At 40.6% G+C, this 17,833-nt stretch overlaps 1 protein-coding gene across 1 annotated transcript in view; it reads right to left on the reverse strand.

The window, feature by feature from the left end:
- Atp10b (ATPase, class V, type 10B) overlaps positions 1 to 4,170 on the reverse strand; it is a 320,484-nt gene extending 316,314 nt beyond the window's left edge. The window contains exon 1 of the mRNA XM_005376268.1: positions 3,944 to 4,170. The gene's annotated coding sequence lies outside the window, so the exon portion shown is untranslated. The remainder of the gene's footprint in view (positions 1 to 3,943) is intronic.
- Positions 4,171 to 17,833: the final 13,663 nt, after the last annotated feature.

A 17,833-nucleotide genomic window follows, 5' to 3' on the forward strand; every position in this document is an offset into this window, starting at 1 on the left:
TCCTCAAACTGGATCCACAGAGACATTTGTTTTCCGGGCCATTTATTGAAATGACATTGAAAAGGGCATGCTCTGGATTAAGACAGTTGGAGAACCAAGGCCTAATTGTAGCGGTGTGACCTGACTATTCATTTGTTCTCATATGTATAGAATGGAGGTGACACAGAAGAGCTGAGGGAAAAGTAGTAGAAGCAATAAACATCTCAGAGATTAATACCTGTACTGGGCACTGTGCAAGCCCTTGAGGATAGGCTCATTATCATCCTAATTTGCATACAGGGAAGCTGAAAAACAGAGTGGCTGTCAAACTGGTCCAAAGTCATACAGCTAACTCACAATACCAGACATGAGAAACCGTGAGCCCCTGCCCTGAACTCATATCGATAGTCTCTTGGACATCAAGTGATCTGAGAATAATTCTTTTATCACTGCCACGTCTGAAATAGGAGTAAGGGTTGACTGTTGCATTACTACTAGTCCTTAGTATAGGATATAGTACCTGCAAATTCTTCAAAATGTGGAACGAATTTGAAACTTTTCAGTTTCAGCTTCCAATATTTCATATTCTAGGTTACGGCTGATTTCATGTTCCCCTTGGACAAGATGCACCATTTTGTTTTCCTTATGAAAACATTTCTCTTAATATCTTAATAAATATCTTAATAAAACATATTCTCTTAATATCCACAAAACTGCCTTTGGAGAAAAGGAGACTTTATACAATATTTTTTTTTAAATCTTGGTAAACAAGACAAGTGGGCAATGATGAAATAAAAGCACAGTTTTCAAGAACTTCCCTAGGCATCATTTTCTTGGACGACATCCTAGGGAGAGGCTCAGGCTTATGTCAATTCATGTATAACAAATGCTCATGGTAAGTGAAAGTGTGGATAAGTCACATGATATGGTATCAGCCAATGTGCATTCAAACCTAGATCCTCTCATTACTTTGGTGACATTGTGCCCTCCAAATTTCACATTCTCCATTTCCAAAAACAGAGATAATAGTAAACCTTAAATGAGATTATCCAATGGGAGCTCTTAGAAATTACTAGATTCTCAGTAAAACTTCTCTGTCAGTACTGTTGTTATCTCAATCAACACTCAAAGACTTGAAAACATATTACAGAGACGTGTGGTGAGGACACAATGCAATTCTCTTTCCGGATCATGGTTTGTGGGGGTTCCACCTCCCCCAAAAGGCTCTTATTTTGCTCCTGATTCAAAAATTTATTTTCTTAAAAAAAAAAATGCCACTTTTTAAAACCTGCAAATCAAAAATAGCATCCGGGAATAGAACTAGATAAGGAGCATCTTAAAAAAAGCCCTAGAATCTACTGGAGGATAAGATATAAAACCAGATGTCTTCTAAATCAACAGGACAAAGCTGATGCCAGAAAGGCTTAACACCCATCACAGTGAAGAACGCATAAGTGCAAGGAGGGACCCATAAAAACCACCAGTATGTGAAATACTGCCAGACGCTGTGTGGTTGCCAGAGAGAAAGCATCACCAGACTGGATTCTCATGCTGCTTTCTGCAAAACTACTGTGCTGGATATTAATTAAAGTAAGTCAGTTCCTCAGGCAGCTGTGTGGGAAAGGAATTCTGTGAAGAAGTCTCTTCCTCTGACAGACTTCTTTTGGAACTTTGGATTTCCTACAAGTAAGCTTCTCCAAGACAAACTCACCTGACTGCTTGCAGGGCTGGGTGCTTATGAGAAACAGAAACTATGCTGATTTCTCCATCACTGTCACATAAATACTTTGCAAGAGACTGGCACCACACGTATATCTCACAGCAACCTCACTTGCAACAGAGAGTAGTGGTTGTCACTTGATTTTACAGAAAAATATGAGAGGTGGAGGCAGCAAGGAAATTGCCCATACTTTCATAAAGCAGAGCCCACAGAAATACCCCGGATCCTCTGATCCCTAAAAGAAGCCTCTTTCCATCCTGAAAAGAAATGACATCCACGTCACCATGTGGAGTGTGAGCAAGTCTGGTGGAAAAATAAGTGCTTAGATTGATAAAGCAGGAGTAGAAGGATGCACCTTCAAGCTTTCTGAAATTGTACTAGCTTGACCTATACCCAAGCATTGCTAAGATCAAGGATCTGTCTCATATCTGGAAGGGCAAATGTCACAGTCATCAGCAGTGCTACTTATCAAAACAGGTCAGCAGAGCTGGTCTTATTATTCCTGGCTATTTCCCAGGGGACAAAGTCCACTTGATGTGTTTTAGCATTTTTCTTTATGTTACCCAAGGATGAAATCAGATGCCCCTTGAGCTCTTGAAAATGCAGGTGTCCTTTGCTTCAGTTTTTACACTGACATGTTTGTGGCCCCACAAGTGGAGGTATCGAATGGGAGGGAGCTAAACCGGTGGGCATATTTCTGGCTCCCTTCCACTATTGTTTACACAGCAAAGATTACCTGAGTCACTACTATTGATAAGAACTTGGCTAAGCCCTGACGACTCAGTCTTGTCCAAGGGGCAAAAGACAAATAGGAGGTCTGCATTCTTCTTGACTTGCATGCTACTGGGGAAGATAAAAGGTAAACAAGACAAACTTACTAGACTCTGGTAAGCATTATGAAAACAATGAATACAGTGAGAACGTAATTGGAGTGAGGAAGTATTTTAGATCAGAGTTGAAACCTGATGGGAGAGAGGAAGCCAATTATAGGAATAATCAAGGGAAAATTATTCCAGGCAGAGGGTCTGGAGGAGAGAAAGGACACAGACAGTCAACGTTGCCAGGTCACTGTGCATTCGGCAACCAGGTGTTAGGTGAGGTCAGAGTGTGGATTGAATACGCGTCACGAGGACCTGGGTGAGCCATGCTTTGGATTAGTTTTAAGTGGCCCTATGTACTGCCCCAGTGTTCAGGTCTCTCCTGCTCAAGGCCATTTCCTTCTCTCTTCTACTGACAGTTCTAGATATTCCAGGATTTGCTTTGTTCCTCAGCTGCAGTCTTTAAATTCTTAATGACATAAACCATGTGGATGACATATTGCTGACAGTGGGCTCTTAACGGTCTCCAAGCCCACTGGAAGGGCTGGTGGAGGCTTGAGTCATAGAGCTCTAAATTATTTTGTGAGCATACAGCAGGAGATGAAGGCTTCAGCTTTATCCTCCTAGAGAAGGTTCTTTTCAAATCCAAATTGTTCCACACCAGCTCTGTACATTGAATCTGAAAGACCAGGTGAAACATGGCCTCAGCGGTACAAGCCTAGAGCCTGGGCTTCGGGATCAGTGAAGCTGCTTTGGCTCAGTTAGCCACCCTGACTCTTACCGTCCTCATCAGTAATTACAGATAATACAACACATTCCTGTGGGCTTTTAACACTGCATAAAGTGCTTCACAGCCATGCTTTATAAATCATTTTATTAATCTCTAATCATTACTGTCTTTATTAGATGCCATCATAAAATAACCCGTCTGTTATTCTCTTCCTTAAGCTATTTGCATCTTTCAAAATCCCCCATAATAGCTTTGAAAATTTTTAGAAAGAAACTCTACTACAAGTAAAGACCAATACCTATACAGGCTGTCTGTATAGGCATCATTTCCAAGCAGCAGGCAGCAAAAGCAAAGGCTCCCTGCAAAGGCTGTCTACTCAGCGTAAGGCAGAAGCCAGGAGAACATCACCCCGGAGAACATCACCATCAGCAACAGCTCTCAGTCACCCAAAAGTCCTAGCCTGCTCCTTAGACAAAGAGCCTCCCACATTGACTCGGGACTAAGGATCCCCAGAGCCTGGAGCTACAGGTGGCTGGTGGTGGACACAGCTCTATTCCTAAGGCCCAGGGTACTGTGGTCAAGGGCAGTCTCAAAGACTCCTTTTGAAGTGACATCTGTGCCTGGGACCAGCAAGCACTGGGGACAGCTGAGGACAAAAGACCAATCTGCAGCCTCAGCATCTAGCAAGGCACTTACCTCCTCCCTCCTGGATGCAGGCTCCGCAGCTATGGCAGAATATGTCAGCACTCCTTGGGTGGCGTTCTTATTCTGGTGGGGCAGTGGGGAGGAAGGCTAGGCTGCTACCACCCCCAGTTATCTCACCAAAGGGGAGTGACAGGGAGACCTCTCTTTTTGTCTCTGGCTGGAACAGAGGACTGAGGAATTCTGGAAGCTCAGCCTTCAATTTCAGTGACCTGAACACAATTCCTCCACCCTGATTTCCTGCTCTTAGGGCCTACTGTAGCAACTTGCTTGGTCCCGCCCTCCTCATCCATTCTAGGCTCTGTTCCAAGCCCTCATCCCCACCCTCCTCCTTGTCTTCCTACTTGGCTCCTGGCAGGACTGGCCTGACCAGATCACGTGACTCAGAGAGGCTGCTTCTGTGCTGCTGTTAGTTGGTGCCTGCTTGGTCTCAGGTCTCCACCAGCCTGCTTCTGGCTTCTGGAACCTATTTTGAGAGAGTTTGTCAGAAGCAGAATTTGGGTCTTGGGCCAGACCCAAGGAAAGATGGAGAGGAGCAGTTATTTGGAGCTTGAATCTCAACCTAGTTTCTGCCACAGGTTGACTTCATTCCAGGCTAAGGAGGCACTCTAGTGCCTGAGACCTACCCATATTAAACGCTTACTTTAGAGACCCCAGATTTTCTTATGGCAGATGCAGTACCTTTCATTTTTAGCAGAGAAAACTTGAGCAACAAAGTCAAAATCTGCTCACCAGGTCCAAAGGAGATTCCATATTTTCCTCTGTACAGTGTTGAGGAAATCAGCAAGGGGAACATAGCAATGCATTGCATGTGTGTTATTAAAATGTAATTAGTCACTGATTTAGATGTTCTAGTGAATCAACAGGTGGCCTTAAAGAAACGAGTTAAATTATCCTTGAAAAATGACACTCATTATTCAGTTCCCAAGTCTAAGAATTTGGGATTTTATTTTGCAGTTTGTCAAAATTGTATTTTATTCCTTCCCTATTAGACATGGCCAGAATTTAGGATTTATAAGAATTAACTGGGTTATGGCAAACGCAGATTTCTGCTTGAAATTCAGGATTCCAGGAAGGAATGGGAATATGAGAATTCTGATGGGTGGTCTCTTACCTTGTACTTTAAGAGAACATTGCCTGAGACTAGCTCTAAGTTTTCTGTTCCTGTCTGGCATTTCTGGTGTCCTTTCGGATTCAGCTGGGGACCAGCGGTTCCCATTGTTTCCAACTCATGTTTTTGCCCTGCCCTCAAGAATTTTCCAGTTGATGCCAGTATTTTCATTCTCCCTCTGGCTCATGAATGAACTTTGTCAAAGTAGAGTCAGGTTCGCAGATATGTCAGCCATCAGCGGCCTTAGAAGTGATGTCCCCTAACCTTTCCTATTTCACCAGCACAAACACTGAGCTCTGGTCTTGCCTTTTCTTCACCTAAGGCTCAAACCTCACCCTGCTGCGACTTCCAAGTGATCTGCAGTCCCCTGAAAGTTAGCTGTTCATAAGCCAAATACCCCCAAGCCAGGCCCTGTACAGGTTCTAGCACTTCTGGAGATGAGCCAGGCACCTGAGCTCATGGTTTCCTGCTCCAAGACTGTGTATAAATTCAATGTTTCTTAAGAAAGTTTAATTTAAACCGGGCATGGTGGTGCACACTGTAATCCCAGCACTTGGGAGACTGAGGTAAGAGGATTGTTGCAAGTTCGAGGCCAGCCTGGGCTACAAAGTAAGCTCAGGGCCAACCTGAACTGCATAGTGAGACCCTATCTCAGAAAAAAAAATAGAAAGTTTAATTTTAGAGTGAGATTCTCACATCCTACCCGCTCCTCTGAATGAAATTATCTGGGCAACTGGACCTCATAGGACTGCTTGGTCACGTCAATCATTACTTGTAAGACAAGAAATACAGGGTCCACTTGATTTAAAGCACATTTACTAAGTACCCAATGTGTGCAGGATAGCATGTGAGGCACAATGTGGGGTGTGAATGGAGACCCAGTTACACTACAAGCTTATCAGTGAGTTAGGTGAAAGGCAGAGAAGGGAAATCAGATGTTGAGATTGATTTGGGACAATCCACATTTAAATTCACATATACCCAAGGGAAAATGCTCTTTTAAAGATGCCTAACCTTGCCCATTAATAGTTTAGAGGATCCCATTTAATACATGAAGGAACCTAATGTTAAATTTTTTTTGCTTTACCTGTGATTTTCACATTTTCTCTGGAATTGCCACTTACCAGCATAGTCTAGTGATTACAAACACAAACTTTTTTAAAATTTAAAGATAAAAGAATGAAAACACATTAGCCAACATACAGATATAAACAAAACAACTCAAAAACTATAAAAGCAATACAGAATTTCAGACAAGGTGATAGGACATTCACAGTGGTTGTTGTATTACATATTGCTATCTTCAAATTGGTTACTCAGATAAACAAATATAGGCATGTAAGATTGATCAAACCATGAAACATTAACTATTTCTTTCAATAAAGCAATAGAAATCAGTAGTACAACTATCTTAGCTATCCTGTTTATACATATATACATATTTTTCCCTTGTTTCTTGCTTTTCTCTTGTCTTTCATCCCAGTTGTTCTTTCCTTTTGAGCAGTTTTTTTCCCTTTCACAATATCTATTGTACCTTTTAGATTTTATTCACTCTCTCAGGTTCATGCACTAGTGAGACAATACGACATTTATACATGTGGGTCTGATTTATTTCACTTATGAGTATGGTCTCTAATTTTATCCATTTACCTATAAAAGCCTCGAGTTTATCTTTCTTTATAGCTGAGTAATATTCCATTGTACAAAAATACCACAACTTTTGAATCCATTCATCTGTGGATGGGCATTTGGGTTGCTTCCACAATTTAGCTATTACAAATTGCCCTGCTATAAACATGGGTGCACATATATCGCTGTGATCTGATGTTTTTAGTTCTTCTGGGAAAATACAAATACAAACTTTGACAGCAGAATTCTTGTATTCTACAGGTGGCTCCTCTGCTATTTCACTGGCAAGTGGTGTAGCACAAAGTGCTCATCCTCTCTGGGGATAATAATAATACTTCCACCGTAGAGCTGTTACGAAGATAGGATGAGCTAATACAGATAAGTGCTCTCAACTAAAAGAGCTCAAGTATTATCATTGTTTAGGAGATCCTGGCTGATATTACCATGTCTGGTTATTTTCACTATGAAGGACTCCTAATATTTCCTCACCCAGAGATCACTAATGGTTCTCAAATTCTTGTTTCACTTAATGTGTGCTTCTCAGTCCTGGTCTCAAGGTTCTTTAGTAGTTCATCCGTGCTTTCCTTCATGTGTTCATTTACTTATTTTTGGTTGAGGATGTGCCATGTGCCATCAGCTGTGCTAACTTCTGGGAATACAACAGTAAAGAAGCACAGCTTACTTACCCCCAAGGGGTCAGTAAGTACCGCAGATAGTGATGGATAAATCACACAAAAGTGCTGAAATTATGATTTTATTAAATGTTAAGAAGGAGAGGTCCCCAGTGCTGTGAGAGCATGTGAGAATGGATCTGATCTGGTCAGAGGGTGAAGTTGGCCCTGGGATAGAGTCAACTATAAAATAGTGGGGATGACATCGGAAGTTTCCAAATGAATGCCATGTACCTTGTGCAGTAGTCAGTTTTATTGCAGTAACAGTATCCCTCAATCTCCGTGGTTTCCACCACAAAGGTTTATGAGAGAGCTGTTGGGTGACTGTAGCTCTGCTCAGATCATGACTGTGCTTCTCCTGAGGGGCTCAGGCTGAAGGGACACTCCCTAAATGGGACATGCTATTTTCATGGCAGCAAGAAATGTAAAGAACACCGAGGAGACCTGTTCTGCCTTCAAGGTTCTGCTTAGATGTGACCTCTGCTCTATTTGCTTTTAATTTGTTTGTTCAAAACCCAAAGCCACTGGGACGGGTTGTGTGGTTACCTCCTCTGGGAGCATGGTGAGCCACATGGCAGTGGGTACAAATGCAATCCTCTTACAAGGAAGGAGGTAGGACTAAATAATGGCTATCTATATATACTATTGGATTGAGGGGCTGGGGTAGAAGGTAAATGGCAAAAGACCCGGAGACTTGAATATCTAGAGTTGATAGAGCTGACAGGAAGATGGTGAGACTGAGGTGACAGGCAGGGACCAAGCCATGCAAGAAAATCTGTACTTCCACTGTGAGCAATGGGAAAACACCAACTTTTACTCATCCAACCTCTCCTTTTAGTGGTTATATTAATAGTTTTCATATTTTCTGGTTTCCATAGTGATATACATTCATTACAGAAAGTTTAGAAATGACAGATAAAAAATATACGTTGTTCTTAACTTTACAACTCAGAAGGAACCATCATTGATGAATATTTTGGTGAATATATTTTTAGACTTTCAGATTGTTTCAATATAAAGTATTTTGAAAACCAAAATTGGATTCCATTCTTCAGTTGTTATGAGTATTTTGTAAGTTATTAAATATTCTTCCCATTACAGTTCTGTCATATGAATGTGCCAAAATTTAATTTTTTTGGTACTGGTCATCCAGGTTTTAAACTTATTTCCATTTTGTAAAATTTATCCAACAAAGTTCTTTTTATTTGCTCACATCTATATTAGAAAGAGTATTTTCATTTTAAAAGGACATGGCAAATATTAAGGCTATATTTCTAGTCGTCCTTCCAGAAAAGTCATAGCCGATTCTGCACTATTCTAGAGAATGATTTGTAAATTTAAGTTATAATTATTTTATATTGCCAATGTTTTCAGTGGAAAATGTTGCTTATTTTTATTTTGCATTTGTTTGAAAACTTATGTCAGATCTTAATCATAAATAATCCCTTGTGTATTTATCAGAAAAAGACTCACAGAATCTGGACCTTTGACATTGGTGCTTAGAAGGCACTCCTAGTTCCTCTTCAGCAAAATATGACTATTTCTCCTCTACGATACATTCTTTATTTTCTAAGAAGTTGGTGAGGATGTGGACAGTTGGGACCACATATATGGTGGGATGATATGGTTTACTTGCCTTTTATCTTCCTATATATAGAGGCTACCCTCCTATCACTATAGAACATTTGCCTGTGTGCTGTAGATGTTATAACCTATAAATATTTGTGAATGAATGTTAAGCAAAAGCCTAACAGCACAATGAATGGTTAATTTCTAAACTGATGAATGACTCAGTTGTGGAGACTTGTACATGGCTCTTCATTAATAAAAGATTATGGATCAAATGTTACTGTGGACACTTAGAGTCTCTTTCTAAGACTGTACAACTTTCAACTTTCAGAATATAGCTTAGCAATGTAGAGAATTCTGATTTAATAGAAGCCCGATTTATTGTTTGATATTTTCTTTTTTTGAATCTAACCAGAATCAAAGAACTTTTGTACATTTGAAACATGGCATGTTTTCCAGTTATTTTTTGTTAAGGATTTGTTGTGGCTTGTATCTAGATGTCCCCTCAAAGCTTAATTTATTCATAGGCATTTTTCAGAAGTGGTTGGATGTAGAGTGTGTGATGCTAGATTCAAGGATGTTATGCTGGGGTTGATTCATGGTGTAATGCTAAGATTAAGGATGTCCCACCCCGGGTGTGAGTGCTACCTGGCCTATGGGTGGGTAGCCTAGGTAAAATACAATGGATGGAAAGAAGGTTTCTCTTTCTGCTGCTTATTACTTGCTGCTTGCTGCTTTTGCTGCCTTCTGCCACCAGGGACTGTTTCTCCTCTATGATACCCTTTTACTATGTCACCCTGCCTTGGTGCTAGCTGATTATGGACTGAAAGTTCTACACACTGTGGACCAAAATAAAACCTCACTCCTTTGAGCATAGGTATTTTTCTCAACAACAAGAAAAGTAACTAAAACAGGATTTGAGGAGGTTTACCTTCTGCTGTAAATTGTGCTAATATCTAATCATGCTTACTTAGCAAGTAAATCGTACCTTCATTCTCCTCTTTTCTCATGTTATGGGAAGGGTTAAATGCCTTAGGGCACAAAAAGACCATTAACAGAGCATGTGACTGTGTCAATGGCAATTCTTGTTGATGCGGCCTTGCTTTTTGGGATAGTGAATGAAGTGCTTAAGTCTGTCAAAGTGCTTGAAGACGACAAATAGAGTGGGCATATGATAATTTCTATCTTGACATTGTCCCAAAACCCTGTTTCCTGTGTTCTGTGGGTCACTCGTGTTTTTGCCTTGAAGAAGCATGGACTGAAACCTGTGAAGCATTTGTCCCATCGCACTGTGTCTTCTACATTCCTTAAAAGTGATTTTAGGATCATCCTTGTCCCATTGCTCCACACAACCACTTTTAGTGACTAGGACACCAATTTGCCATCCCAGGATGCACCAGTATTATCATGTGGTACTTGAATGTACAGGCAGTCTGAGGTAGTCTCACTTCCCACCTTCATTTCGCAAATATTTCAATGCCTCTGCACAAGTAGATGCCCATCTCCTTTCAGGAACAGTGGGATTTTGGTTTTTAATCATTGTTTTCCAAATAAAGCCAAGGTATACTTGACAGGTGTTCTCTCTATGAATTACTTAATTAAAACAGCTCCCTGTGGGTCTTTGAAATACTGGAGGAGGAGAGTTAAGCACAAAGATTTAATTTTGAATAACTTCTTTATTAAAATGGAAGAAAATATAATCTGGCTGACTTCAATTTAGAAGACTGCATCACAAATCTATCCGCAAAGAATTATGTCTTTTCATAGAGCAGTGTTTGCGGAGTGTGGTATGAAGACCACCTATGTTAGGAAGAACTTGTGAAACATTTGGATTCCTGGCTTTATCCCAGACCTACTGAACTCTGAGGGTGGAGCCTGGGAGCTGCATTTGAACTCATCCCACATAACTTGTGTGTTGCAATGTATGCATTGGCCAGCTTTTGCATGGCTGCAGGAAAATATCTGACATGCATAGTTTAGAGAAGGAGGGTTTTATCTTAGCTTACAGTTTCAGAAGATTCATTCCATGCTGGGCTGGCTCCAAGGCCATGGTAAAGGACACGGTGGAGCAAAGTTGCTAACTTCACAGCAGTCAGGAAGCTGAGCACAGACGGGGGGAAAGCTCTGGAGAGGGAGGGAGCCAATTCCCAAGAACACACCTCCATGGCCCACCCTGACATGCCCAGAAGTGTGCTTTACTACTAAGTTGAGCCAATCACATTGATGATCAAAATTAACCATCACAGCTAGCAAGGGGCTTCAGGAAATTCTGGGGAGAGTGTGAAAGCGTATCATCTTCTTAAACTTTGTGTGTCAGGATACAGTGCCTCTACCACTAGGTCTATGAAAATGAATTTCCTCTGGTACCCCCAGGGCCCAAAGTGATGTTTTTCACAGAGTGAGCTGCCAATAAGTTATGAAAAGATAAATTTGATTCAATATTCAGTTATTCAGGAGTCCTGGGAAGAAAGTGAGGATAAGCTTCCTAACGAACAAGGCCTTGAGCCCTGGGGATATCTGAGATATATGGTAACTCTGTGAATTCTTGTTCATTGTTCAGGTGGAGTTCAGGGGTCCAAATGGTAGTACTTGTTTTTAAGTACTTTAAAGAGGACAACCATCAACTTTTCTTGGTTAGAAAGCTTGGTGGATTGACAACTGGTGGTCAACTTGTAACACCGAGCTGAACTAAACCAGCCTGGTGCTGGTTGTGGGGTACTGGGTGTGGGAGGCCCACCTGAGGATTGTTGCCAGCAGCATAAGAGGCAGAATGGGAGAAGAAGTAGAGAGGCTGTGGGAGCTGGTAGAAGCTTAGGAAGCTGTTAGGGAGCTGTTGGTTGTTCTGGAGGAGCTTGTCATGCTGCTTTTCCTGATGAATTCACTTGTTCTCTTCCTCAAAGGAGCTTGGGACCTTACTGTCACTGAGAATGGCTTTGGTTCACTTCAGAGGAACTCTGGTCCTCACTTTGAGCATCACTTCTTGGCTCTGGAGGGGAAGATGGTACACTGCTCAGTCTCCTGGAGAAACTTGTGGCATTGGCTTTCCTGATGGGGACTTAGCTTTCCTCATCATGGAGGACCTCACTGTTGCTGAAGATGGCTGATACTTTTCAGGGGTGCTCTGGTTCTTACTTTGAGCGTTGCTTCCTGGTTCCAGAGTAGATCACTCAGCCTGCTAGCACAGCTTCTTCATCTCACTGGCACAGACTTTCTGGCTTCCACCACTGACCTTTGGGTCTTCCCAGTGCAGATCCATAAAATAGTCCTGCATGAGACATTGTAGTGGGCTCTAGGCTTCCAGTTGGACTCACAGGAGGCTCTGTTATAGGCTCTAGGTCTTCAGCTGGATTCATGCAGGACATTTCCACGGGATCCAGGCCCTCAGCTGGATTCTTTGGTCTTCAGTGTGTGGACAGATTTCCCACACTCTCTTGTATACGATTCTTTGGGTAACTATTATAAATGATTTTATAAAATATGTGTCTTGTATTATATCATTCCTCTCATAAAAACCCCAAACTACAACAGAAAGAAACAGGGTTGAACAGTTAATCTAATTCTTAACCTCTTCCTGTGTAGATGGTGCTAGTAAAAAGGTCTTTTTAAAAGTGAACTGGTCTTTAAAATGATGCCTAACCAAACTTCTGGGTAATGTAATTATCTTTGGCGGTACTGGGGATTGAAAGTTACTAACCTACCCAGGCTGTGATGGACCCTGCAATCCTTCTGCCTTATTTCTTAGAGCGCTGAGATTACAAGCATGCACCACCACACTTGGAGGGAAATTTTTTTATTTACCTCCTCAATTCCTCTTTCAGGAACTGTCCTCTCCCCTCTAGCCCTTCCCTTCATTGTGTCTTTACAAAGAAAAGAGAGACAGAAGCAGAAACAGACGTCTTACTTCTTGAATAAAATCATAGTGCCTAAAGGAAGTCACAAAGCAGACTCTTTTCATTTCTGCTCTCTGATTCTTTACTCAATGCCGTATATTGCCTCACATTTTGGAAAGGAAGAATTACTTTAAAAATATGAAATACTGGAATATCCTCAGAACTAAGGTTAAATAATAGAAGGGAAATGCACTTTTAATTTAAAGGGGAAGAACGCACTTTAATGAGTAATGAGCTCATTGGCAATAGTGATTCTCTGCAGCATGTAGCATCTGCCCCTGAAAATGATTTGAATTTTTCTGACTGGGCTGTCTTAGTAGACTTAGTAGACTTTAAAGTAGTATTCATTCATGCCAAGCATTCACTGTGTACCTAGGAGTGTTCTAGGTGCTGGGTACTTGACTATTGGGATTATGGTGCGAGGATGAAAAGATTCCTACTACCTGGGAGGTTGTTGGACTTGAAACTCCGTATCCCTCACTATTCTCAGGGAATAAAAATTTCTGGGGGCTGAGCCCATCTATTTATAACAAGTGCTGCAGATGAGTCTAATTCATGCTCAGGGTTGAGAGGTGCTGATTTAAAATAGTTATTTGCTCTTTAAGCGCAGTAATCTATCACTTTTTCACCCCTACTTCTCCACTTGGGTCTACGTGTTACTGTGTATATTTTAAAATTGGACTATATTAAATCCCAAGAATGGATTTGAGAAAAGCAAACAGCAAGAAGCTTATTACACTCCTTGTGTTCATTATCTCATTTAACCCAACAAGCTGGAACATGATTTTCATTTTCCAGTAGAGGAGGGTGAGGCTCATAAAAGGTAAATAACTAGTGTAAACTCATATAGCTGATAAGAGGCAGACCTGGGGCTTAATTCAAGTTCTTTTAAACAATAACGTTGACATTCTTCCTCATTCTATTACAGATTCTCCAGGTTCTGTCTTTGCTTTATTGGGCTGCACAAAGACTTTTCCTGAGAGAGTTTTAAGGAAGGAAATAACACGGTCTTTATCTCTCTTTGCATCATTAATAGAATCATCTTTAGGACCCACAAGACCTTGAGATTTGGTCAGGTGCCTGAATGTACTATCCACAATTAGCTTGGAGGGACTCAGAAAATTTTACAGGCTGAAAGGAACCTGATTATTATGGCACTGTCTGCCCTCACACCTGCCAAACCATCCCTAAAAGCTATGTGTTTTCTTTATTCTGTTCCCTTAACAAAAGTGAGTCAGATTTTCTGGACTGGAAGTAACCAAATTAAGTTCAGTAAAGAATACTGATTGAGAATGCACATACATTTGAACCCAGAGCTGTGTTTTCTTCTAATGGAGGTAAGGTGGCTACGTATGCTCATTTTATCTGAGCAAAGTAGGAAATTTCATTCATTCACTCATCTATTAAACCTGATCATTTTTAATTCAGAGTCCAGACAAATTAGAGATAATTTGAATATGGCAAGATGAACTAAGAAGTTGGTAGGAAATTTGAATATGACAAGCAAAGACAAGATGTTGTGGAACCACATTAAAGAGCTTGTGAGTTTAGGAAAGCTTTCAGAAAGAGGTGATGTACAAGCCAGTACCTGAAGTCTGTAAAGCACCAGCAGGTACGGCGGGCAAGAAGAAACTGGGAAAGAATGAAGAGGGAAGAAAGAGGGAAGAGTTTTCTCAGCAGAAGAACAACATGTCCAGAATATACCACAGAAAGTCTGGTGAGATCGAGGCCTTGTTACCATGCCCCAGAGTAGCTCTACTTTTAATGGAATCAAACCAAGATGGATGTGGAATGTAGACTTTGGTGCAGGCATTCAAAATCTTGGAATCCTCATCATCTTTGTTGACAACCGTCATTATTATCATCGCTTTATGATGAATACAGATATTATGCATCATTAGTGCAGCTGTGTGTTCAGGATGGAGAAAGGAGAATTCTATCCCTCTCTTCTCAGATTAGATACAATTGGGGTTCACTTCTGATGGCCTGTTAAAAGGTACCTGGTAAGTGTGGTGTGCTCAGTGGTTCTAGATGAGGAATATTGAAAAGAAATGTCATTCTTTCCTAAAGAGGGACAAGAGAGTCACTTTTCCACTTTCAAGTGTTATTAAGGGTAGGCTAGCTTGACATCCAACTCCAGGATTTTACCAAGAGAACTCTTATAATACCCTCCTGAAGTGTAAGCTTCATTGGGGTAAAGACTAAGTTTATCCATTTATGTCTTTCAAGTGCCTAGCACAGCTTATTGTACTTACTATTTACTGAATAGATCCTTGTAGAAAGAATGAGTGACGGGGACAGACAGAATACTTTGCCAAATGCAAGGTTTGTCAAAGTGCAGTATCATTCTCACCATTCCAAAAGGTCAGAGTCTGTTTGAACTCCCTCTCAACTAGAAATCTAGTCCTATCTGAAAGATATAAGCATAGCACTTCACTGTAGTTGGTTTTCGTGGGGTCTATCTGTGTACAGATTCCTTTAGAAAACTTCATGTGCGGATAATATGCAATATTTAACAGTTCAGCAGTACAGCTTGGGGAGTGTAGTTTTTTCTCAATCTGACGTGTGCACTCTAAACCAAAATATAGAATGGAATTAATGATGAGAAGGTGACTGAACGTGTTTTACCCTCAAGGCCCTAGAATCTGAGTCCTCTGCCTAATCTATTGGTGAGCACCCTGAGACCACGCAGGAGGAAAATGAGTACAACAAGAAATTTAATCATAGAGCTGGTAGGTTCAAAGAACCCTAAGTAGTTTCTGAACTCGTTGGGTATCAGATTATTTTTCCTAAGGGACACTGGAGACTACTAGGCCCAACACCTTCATTTTTCATCTAAAACAATTTGGGCATCCAAAAGTAATGTGTCTTTTCCTCATTAAAACTTCTTAATGGCAGAGCCATATTTGAACATAGGATTTTTCCACTATGTTTTGTTACTATTTTACTATTCTTTTTTTTTTTCTGTGGTAAGTGATGTTGTGGCTTGTGTCTAGATGTCCCCCTAAAGCCTGATGCAGTCATAATGGAAGCTTTTCAGAGGTGGCTGGATCTAGAGTGCATGGTGCTAAGATCAAAGGTAAATGATTGATTACTAAATCAGTCCACTGATTGGTTTGGCATAGTTCTGACTAGGATTAAGGGTGTGAATGCTATACCCACCATAGGGTGTGTAGCCTGGATAAAATATAAGGAACATAAAGCTAATGGACTCTCACTTTCCTGCTTGCCATGGACTATTTCTCTTCTGTGATGACCCTCTGCCACGCCACGCTGCCTTGGAGCCAGCTGACCTTGGGCTGAAACTTCTACAAGTTGAGCCAAATAAACCTTTCCTTCTTTTAATTTTGGGTGTCAGGTGTTCCTTCTCAGCAATGAGAAAAAAAGTAACAAAGACAGCTACCTAGTATTCCTCCTGGGGAAACCAAAGATGGAATAAAACTTTAAGCTGTCTTTTTTCAGTTTTTCCTACCTAGAATCGTGTTTGCCATAATCAACTCTTTCTATACCCAGTATATAGCAGCTTTAAAAAAATTTTTTTAACCCTATTTCCCTCTTTTGGATTTTCTCTTTAGCCAAAACAGCCTGTTTAAATTTTAATGATATTCATATCTTGGGATTCTGGCAACCTGCAGCAAAATGACAGATGTAGGCAAATCAAGTGGGGAAGTGCATTATGAAGATCTAGGCTCTCAAAGAATAAATAAATATTCAGCTTCACTGACTTCTTGTCCATATTTCTAAGATTAATGTACTTAAATACACAAGATACAGACTCATCTCAAGCAGCTGTTCATTTATGGAGCTTTTGGCACTGGTTGCCTGCGCTTGGCTTTTTGAAATCAAATGATTAATGTTTTCTTTAATCTTTTTTTTTTTCATATTTATTGTATGGATACTTATTCCTAACTCAATCTTAGCACGGTTTGCAGCCTGAGAGATTTGAATTGTACTAGAGAGTTTTTCTACTGTGGGTTGTCTTCCCATTGGCCAATTAGTTTAGAATCAGACATATAATAATTGCATAGAAGTATACTGTCTCCAGGACCCTCCCATAAGACAGAACTATCACAACTAGGCTAACACATTGATTATTGGATCATGAGCTAGTTTAGTAGAAGCCAGTTTTTACCTTGGAAATTTGAAAATATAGCTATTACATAAAATGTAACTGTTGAAAATATAACTACTTACATAAAAAAATACAGGTAAGTTTTGGTATGTGGACACTTGGGACATATAACATGCCCACAGGGAAGAAAGCAGACAAAGAGCTTTGTGGAAAGAATACATGAAAAGGTAGCTATGTGGATACTTAGGTAAAATTGTATTTCTTTCTCCATTTGTACAGCCAGAGAATTGATTTGGAAAAATTACTGTGACTCCTTGAAAATCTAATTTCATCTATCTGTTTTCTTTTCATCAGATACTTTGTGAATACTTACAGTGTTCAAGGGCTCACTTTGAAAGGTAAGGGAAGAAAGAAGTGCTATCCCTGCTGTCAGTCTTGGTTGAATCCATTCCATAAAAATGGAGAACACACAGCTAAATGATGCAAAACAGGAAAGTTAAATGTAGTCTGTATCATAGGGGAGTGTTAAAGAGAAGTAAGGGCCAAAAAGGGGAAGTAGTGTTCAATAGCTAGTGGCATCAACTGTTTGTTTTGGAAGCATCTCTGTGTCACTTCTCTGATTCCACCTTAAAGTACGTGTGGTGGTGGTGGTGGTGAGGGAGATCCTTCCTTCACAGGAAAAGTAACTGAGTGGTTAATTGTCCTTAAATCATCTTTTGGATTGGGCACAGACCATGCCCCTGTCACAGTTATGACAGGAGAAATAGTCTTTTGAATGTGAAAGCATCCTTAGCTCACTTCTCTATGTATCCCATCACTAACTCTTATTGGCTGACACTCTGGAATAAGAAGCTCTTGCTGTTTCCATCTTTTCCTGGTTCCTCAAGTGACTGCGGGTGCCTCAGATTCAACCCATTGGCAGGACAGGAAATGGATCTTTTC

The sequence above is a fragment of the Chinchilla lanigera genome, unplaced genomic scaffold, assembly GCF_000276665.1.
Source record: "Chinchilla lanigera isolate Chin_1 unplaced genomic scaffold, ChiLan1.0 scaffold00007, whole genome shotgun sequence".
In the NCBI taxonomy this organism is placed as follows: Eukaryota; Metazoa; Chordata; class Mammalia; order Rodentia; family Chinchillidae; genus Chinchilla; species Chinchilla lanigera.